This window comes from Polypterus senegalus, unplaced genomic scaffold, assembly GCF_016835505.1.
Source record: "Polypterus senegalus isolate Bchr_013 unplaced genomic scaffold, ASM1683550v1 scaffold_5637, whole genome shotgun sequence".
Taxonomy (NCBI): domain Eukaryota; kingdom Metazoa; phylum Chordata; class Cladistia; order Polypteriformes; family Polypteridae; genus Polypterus; species Polypterus senegalus.
In genome coordinates, this window is record NW_024379222.1 from 2,052 (window position 1) to 8,521 (window position 6,470).

Genomic DNA, 6,470 nt, shown 5'->3' on the forward strand with positions numbered 1-6,470 from the left:
GATGCACATTGTAATAAGTCCTTATTTTGTTTTGGAAAACAGTGATTAGTGCTTGGCGAAAGGTTTGTGGAAGAGATTGGTTATCTCTGGCTTCTGTAAATGTTGCTAATAGAGGGGAGCTAGCTGAGCGGAGAATTTCTTGTAAAATTCTGCAGGGTAGCCATCAGGGCCTGCTGCTTTCCCTTGGAGTGACTTTATAGCATCTAGTAATTCTGATAACGCCAGAGGTTTATCAAGTTCCTCCACACTAAAAGCGTCTATTTGTGGTATCTGTAATGTATCCAGAAATGCATTAGATTGTGTATTGTCTTCTTTAAACTCAGTAGTATATAGGGATTTATAGTAGTCTCTGAAAGTGTGCATTATATTTTTGTGTTCACGATTTTATCTCCGTTCGTGTTGGTGATTACGAGATTGCGCTGCACTTCTTGCTTGTGAATTTGTTGAGCTAAAAGCTTATTAGCTTTCTCCATGTTCATAATAATGATGTCTGGATTTGTAGATTAGTTGTTCAGTTTCTTTAGTTGTCAAGAGGTTTAATTCTGAATGTAGAGCCTGCCTCCTCCTATGTAGAGTCTCGCTTGGTAGTCTGGCATGTTCTTCATCTATTTTAGTAATTTCGCTTTTTATCTCTGCTACTTTCTTGGCTTCGGATTTATTTCTGTGGGAAAGATATGAGATAATCTGTCCTCTTAAGAAGGCCTTAAGAGTTTCCCAGAGTATTCCTGCAGAGATCTCGGGGATGTATTTGTCTCTAGAAAAAATTTGATTTGTTTGGATATAAATTCCGTACAATTCTCGTCAGCTAATAGAAGCGGGTTGAGGCCATCTGCGGGTGAGTGTATGGGGCTTAGTAATTTTAGCTCCAAGATCATAGGTGCATGGTCAGAAATAACAATAGCATCATATTTGCAAGATTTAATCTTAGGCAAGAAGTTATTGTCTATAAAGAAGTAATCAATCCTTGAGTAGCAATGATGTACTGGTGAGTAGAAAGAATATGTTCTTGAATTTGGGTTTAAAACCTCCAGGGTCTGATAAGTTGTGATCAGTTATAAACTTTGTAATTATCTTTGCGGTGTTAGATGCGTTCCCCTGTGGAGGAAGTCCTATCTAAAAGTGGATTTAGAACACAATTAAAGTCCCCAGCCATTATAACTTTATGAGTGTTCAGATTGGGAATGGATGCAAATAAATTTTGTATAAATTCCTTATCATCAACATTAGGTGCATAAACATTTATCAAAATCATTTTACAGTTAGATAAGTCTCCCATGACCATTACATATCTCCCTTCAGGATCCAATACTACATCTGATGCTACAAATGGTACTGTTCTATGTATGAGAATTCCCACACCTCTAGTTTTCTTTGTAAAACTAGAATGGAACATTTGGCCAGTCCAGTCTTTTTGCAGCCGGAACTGATCCTTGCTTAGTAAGTGGGTCTCCTGTAAAAATACTATTTTAGCATTTAGACCTGTTAGGTGAGAGAGTACTTTCTTTCTCTTTAATTCGTGATTCAGGCCTTTAACATTCCAGCTTACAAGGTTAACTGTCCCATCATGGAGACACTGATTCTGAGTTTTTGATGTCATTTTATAGTCTTAACTGGAAGTGAGACAGCTTTGGCCTTAATTTCCTATTTCCCTAGAGTTGTTGCCATGCAGCTTATTATTACGTTGGTAGTTATAATTATAAAGATTAAGAGGATAGATTAGGTATAGATCAAGCCTGCTCTCTTTCTCTCCCCCCTTAACCCCCACCCTCCCTTTTTGCCTCCCCAAGTGAGGCTAAAACCCACTTCACACAGTCCCAGTCCTCTGACATACCCAGAGACAGAGCACGTCCAAAGCAAAACAAGCCCCATGCAGCGCTTTAGGGTTAAAAGATAGAGATATCTTATTACCAATATAGTCTTTAAAAAAAAAAAAAGAATTTTGCACTTAAAATATATATATAGTCTTCAGCAATTTTAGTGCATTAAGATGATACACCCAGATAATAAACCCAGGGGATGGTGTTAAAATGTGTCCAGAATAAGCATAACAAGTCTTAATGCAGTAATAGCAATAACAATAAACCAAGGGTATGATATTGAACAGTCTCGTTTAGGGTAGATATGAAATAATTAGAAAGAAAAAAAAAGGAGAAAAAAGAAAAAGAATTAAGCACAATAAAACATAAACAGATAGTGCCCTAGTAATACTAAGTAATAATGAGAATATATGAGAATATATGCTGATAAAACCCGTATTTTAAAACGAATAGATCAGACAGTAGATTATTAATCCTTGCTTTATCATTAACCGCCATGACTCACTATTATGTATCAGAATAGTCCGGATCAGCTTTCTTAATTCCTTTTCTGCTTCTTCCTTGCTAGCGAAGACATAGAATTGACCCTGCCATTCCACTTTCAGTTTTGCCGGATACAAGAGGCTGTATTTGACGCTGGCTTGCCGTAACCGCTGTTTAATGTTGAAGGCTGTGTGTTTAGTAGCTGTTGCTGAAGAGAAGTCAGGGAAGATACGAATGTGGTTATTTTCATATATAATATCTTCCTTGTTTCTGAGGAGTGCCATTACCTCTAGCTTAAATGATAATCTTTCAAAACGAACTATAAAAAATCTGGGTCTGGGTCTAACGGTGTTTGATCACGAGCACGGTAAGCTGCTGCTATCTCAGATTCTGCTTTAAAGTCGTCCCCGATTATTTTAGAAAAAAATTCAGCTACGAATTTCACAGGGTTTGAATTTTCTCAATTCTCAAGCATACCTTCAATTCTGACATTATACCTTCTACTTCCATCTTCCAAAGCAGCCAGTCTGTCTCTGAGTTTTTTGCATTCGGAGCTGACATTTTCTGCTTTTCTTCAGCACTGGTAGCTCAATTTTCGGCTATTTCAATCCTAGTCGTGAATGTTTCCTTGAGATCCTCCAATTGATCAGTAAGCGTTTCAATTTTACCCAACACTTGTCGCATCTCCACTTGCATTTCTTGTCGCAACCTTTCATTTGCCTGTTGCAGCATCAGCCGCTGCGTTTCGTTTGCTTGTTGCCATTCCTGTTTCAATTCCAGCAACTCCTGTTTCAGTCTCTTATGTGCCTTTGCCCTTGCTTTCTCATTTGCCTTCTCTCTTTTCTTTATATCTTGTATGAGCTCAGCGAACATCACCTGCAGTTTAGACATTTCAATTGTGCTTTCTTGTACCGTAGGTGAAGCATCAGGCTCTACTGTAGTCGGTGTCCCCGCTATTCCCGGCTCGCGTGGAGTAATTGAGATCGCGGACTGTAAGGCCTTTTCTAGTTTCTGGTGTTCTACTCCGATCGGCGAGCTGTCGAGATCTGACATCCGCTCCCCTTTTCACTCTCAGCCGGCGACGATGTAGTGGACCTTGATCCCGAAGAGTCTGTACTTTCACCCAGCTGATCCAGGTCTCTCTCTGAAAGGCCGTATCTTGAGCTAGGGCTTGCTGATCTTAGCTTGGGTGCAGCTTTAGTTTTCGATTCTTTCGCACCCCCTTTCTTGTTGGCCATGTTTATATACAGTGGGATGCAAAAGTTTGGGCAACCTTGTTAATACTGCAGCATCAAAGCCAAATCTGCCAGGCTGCAGGAGAGTTTTTACCCCCAAGCTGTTAGACTCCTTAACACCAGGTTGCCCCCTGGGACCTTCCACACGGCCTCAACCACCACTAAAAACAGAACTTTTATACATGAAAACCACTATCCTGCAAAGATGAGTGTGCATGTAGAAAAGAACTGAAAATCTCATACTGACCTTTAAGGATTTTGACACTCTTGATATCCTTCTGCTATGAAACATTCTGACCTGTCATTGTTTACACACGTCTTAAACAACTATTATCATACACTGATAATTTCTGTATTATCGATATCTATTATTTATTATTCATTTATTTATTATATTACATATCTTACACATCAATATTGCTGCTACTTCTTTGTCCTATCTTTGCACAATGTCTTGTCTTGCTTGTGTTTTAATTTTAAATTTTAAAATTTTTATTCTATTTTTAATTTACTATTTGCACATCACGTTGTTACACTGTGGACCCTGAGCTTCGCAATTTCGTTTATCTGTATACTTGTATATGGTTGAGATGACAATAAAGTTCACTTTGACTTTGACTTTAATAGTCATTATTTTCCTGTATAAATCGTTGGTTGTTACGATAAAAAATGTCAGTTAAATATCATATAGGAGACACACACAGTGATATTTGAGAAGTGAAATGAAGTTTATTGGATTTACAGAAAGTGTGCAATAATTGTTCAAACAAAATCAGGCAGGTGCATAAATTTGGGCACCGTTGTCATTTTATTGATTCCAAAACTTTTAGAACTAATTATTGGAACTCAAATTGGCTTGGTAAGCTTCAGACGTCCATTTCTCGCATCGGACGATGTCTTTCTACCCCTAAGGTCTGATTAACCAACATTATAGTATTTTTATATTTAGTAAATGTTTTTGGTGTACTATCATTATTTTAGACTAATGCAGAAGAATATACATTGAAGAACAAATAAGAATGTTGACAATTATAATAAAATAAACATATCTGACATTTTATTTTAGGGTCTGTTAATATTAATTAACAATGTTTGTTAATCTTCATCACACCTTAAAAAAAAATCAGGAACAGGATGAACACAGAAGCTGAACTGTGTAGCCATAAAGCAGACTCAACACTAATATTGACTTTGAGTTATTTTCCTCTTTTATTAATCTTAAGATTTAATAACTTGTTGTTTTTCTATATATTTTGAATTTATATGTTACATTGTGATCTTTGCAAATTAAAACTTTGAACGTTTAGGATGTATATTTTACTCCCTGTGAAGCCTTGCCACTGTTCTTTATATAAAAAATCATGTTGTTTGACTATTATTAGCAGTAACCAAGATCATGCTGTGCTTCTCAGTGTTAGATTTATATTAGTTGGGCGCCCTGACCAGATTGTCTAACATTTTGGGGGGCCTTGGCTTAAAAATGTTTAGGCTAATAAATTTAGTGAGAAGGGGAAAAATCTTTTTAATTTTTGAAAGAGAATGTTTAGCTATGAATAAGATGATCCATATGGGTTGGTTTTGGAAATACTGAACATAGCTAAAGCATTGGATCTAAGTGACCAATGATTCACCAGCTTGAATGTGAATGAAGGGGTGATTCCATAAGATTAGAATGTTCTTTCTGTTGTATACATACCTAAGAATATACATAAGAAATTTGACAAATGAAAGGAGACCATTTATTCAGACTCATTTGTTTAGCTAAACTGTCACAGTACCTCTACCTCATCCAAATACTTAAAAGTTTGTCAAAAAAGATTTCAGCTTCAACTGTATGTTTTGGTAGTTTGTTGTAGATTCCCACAACTACTTCTATAAAGAAGGGCTTCCTGATTTCAGACCTAAATGCACTTTCCCTTAATTTCCATTGGTGTCCTTGAGTATGTGATTCACAGTTTAGTTTAAAGAATTCTGCTAGACCTACTTTTAAGGCTGGAAGGAACATCACTGTTCCTTTTTTTAACCTGTGTTTTGCACATCACTTCCACGATCAGTAATTTTACAATTTTTAATTGTTTGTTTAGACAGATTTTTCTATTTCTATTTCTATTTTCACACCTCTCTGGTTTTAGGTTTATGGGTATACTAACAACATCTTCTAAATCCTTCTCCAGTGCCTTAGTAATATCACTTTGCACCTGATTCTGTTCTGTTTCACTCTTTAACCTAAAATCCCTAATTTGCTTTTGTAAATTCGTTAAGCATTCATCAAAGCAAACAAAGCTGGTTCCTTTTCTCACTAAATATAATTGAAAATAACTGATATTATCTAATTTTGCTTTTATTATTGTAATGGCTTTAAATTCACCATTTTAAACATCATCTTCAGTTTTAGGAAACCATATTTAGCTACCTCAACCAACACACACCTTTTCGAGGCTACTAACACATAATTCCTAAAACAAAGGAATAATTAAGGATACATGTGTTATATTTTTTCTGAATTTGTAAAGGGCGTAAAACAATTCTGTTTAGCTTAATCCTGTTATTAATCCTGTTATTCTTTGACTGTTATTCTTTGAAACACACATTTAAATGAGTTGAAAATTAGCCTAGATAAAATACAGTCTTTTTGGTGTCATAATTTTACTGCTCACCTTCTGCCCTATTAGATACTACATTTCATTATTTATCAAGCTTTGTTGGGGCCACCATAAATGTTTAACCCTAATAGCCCTTTTCAATGTGATCTGAAGTGGAACATCATTGAGTTATGGACAATTTATAACTTTTTGTATTTTTGCTTCATTACTGGTTTGCCATTTTATTGTGATTTACTGGCAGACTCTGGAGTTCTTTTACAATGAAATCAAAATATATAGTAGGGATAGGAGAAGCTACTAGAGATACAAGTATGATATTATCATGATATTTA